We start from the raw sequence: 1,964 nt of genomic DNA on the forward strand, positions 1-1,964 counted from the left end.
ACATTTAACAAGTACGGAACTACTTCCTGATTTCTCCGCGTTATGGATCACATGACACATCCATAAATCTAAAATATGCTGATTGTAAACAATCTTGCATTAAAAATTACATATTTAATATAATTTTTAAGAGACATATTTGAGCTTTAACACACATAATTGACAATTATTTTGTAAATGAATCCATCAAGTAGTTCTGATAAGCTTTTGTGAGAATGGCTTTATTAATAGTTTTATCTCATTTTTATGGCTTGTAGTAGATCTTAGCCATTTAACCTCTACTTCCTCAAGAAATAAAGTAAATATATGAGATCTTATTCAGTCTTTGTCAGTGGAGATAAGCCATTGCATAGCAAAATGAATAATGATGCACATCCTCCATAATCTATATCTAAAAATTAAGAAGTACATGGGTAAATTAATAAAACATCCTAAATATGTACTGTTTACACTTCTGCTCTGATAGGCGTTATCGGAGACACTCGGTTATCTGCGGGATTTTATATTGCTTATGATCGGTAAGAGAATGGGTCTGCTGATGTTTCCGAGGAACAATAGTGAAGAAGTACCTATATGGTAATATAAGAATCATTCCTGACGATCAATGGTTGAGTTTTTGAAAACATCTTAATAGATTACCAAAAACATCGTGCGGTCGAAGACATTGATGGTCACTACTAAAAAAAAAAGTTGATTACAATGACGGTTTTAGAAAGTATTGAATTTAAAACCCTGTTAAAAGCAGTAAATACAGTAGAAAACAGTTTTGAACCCTTTTTGCATATGAAAGAAGGGTGCGGCAAGAGCCATTTTCTACCAGCTCATTCATTCGCTTCTTGTGAAAGTTCTACTGTTCTATAAGAGGATGGCCTGTACATGTAAGTTAAATGGGAAAATTTTTGAACGAGAATTTAGTGATGCTCTTATCTCGATTAACACTTTAGCGATAAAAAGAAATGCAAAAGCGAGTTCCGAAACTGTGGCAAAATGAAGGCAATCCATTGCAAACTAAACATCGATCAATGAAGTTGGGTAAACTTTGGACCACATTTTCGAGTATATTGTTAATATCTTACTTCCACTCACCTACATATGTAATACATAGTAAGGGAGAGTATTGCGATCGTGTGTAACTTCCAAATCGACTTTTCAACGGAAATGGTCACCAGAGCCTTGCTCGATAAGCCAGTGATCGGCAGATCTCCCAAACCGACAATGCTTATAAATTTTAAATTATTAATGGGGGGTTGTGCACAAGTTTGGGATTTAAAAAATCCGGACACCAACAAGGATGTGCATTAAGTGCCAGACAAACATTTGAATTTTAATTCATTTGTATATAAGTCTACAATTCTACTCATCAACAGCCCTGATGAAGACCAACAGTGTGGGTTGAAGAATCGTTGGAAATCGATCAATACTTAACAACTATTTTGTTTTCATTGATAGCCAGCCCTGAACTTATAATAAAATAAAATAAAATCCGTACCGCTACGTACCCATGAAGCGTCAGAGGTTCAGTACTTTGGAAAGAAGTACTGCCACTAGACCAAAGGTTGTGAAAAGAGGTGATTTGATCAGAATCACGCTTGACCGCCAAATTTTTACCCAATTACGGCTACCCAATTTAAGAGACTGGGTGGACCCCAGGAGGGCAGTCATCAAAAAATAATAACAAGGGCAGTCATCTATATTAATATAATATAATAATAATGTATATCTAAATATTTAATTTTAACTAAATACGATAATAGATACTTGTATCAAACATTCAATTAGGTTCATGTAATCTGTCTGTAAGTATAGAAAAGGGAAAACATTGCAGGGTTAGTTAGTATTTTATAGAGGGATGTGACGGCCGTGCGGTTTGGGGTGCAGGTTCCAGTGCGCTCGGTTCGGAACGTTGTGGGTTCGATTCCCACCTGGTGCAGTTAACATTCATTTTTCGGCGGTCCCGAAGAATG

Source organism: Halyomorpha halys, unplaced genomic scaffold (assembly GCF_000696795.3).
Source record: "Halyomorpha halys isolate HHAL.00 unplaced genomic scaffold, Hhal_1.1 Scaffold359.1, whole genome shotgun sequence".
NCBI lineage: Eukaryota > Metazoa > Arthropoda > Insecta > Hemiptera > Pentatomidae > Halyomorpha > Halyomorpha halys.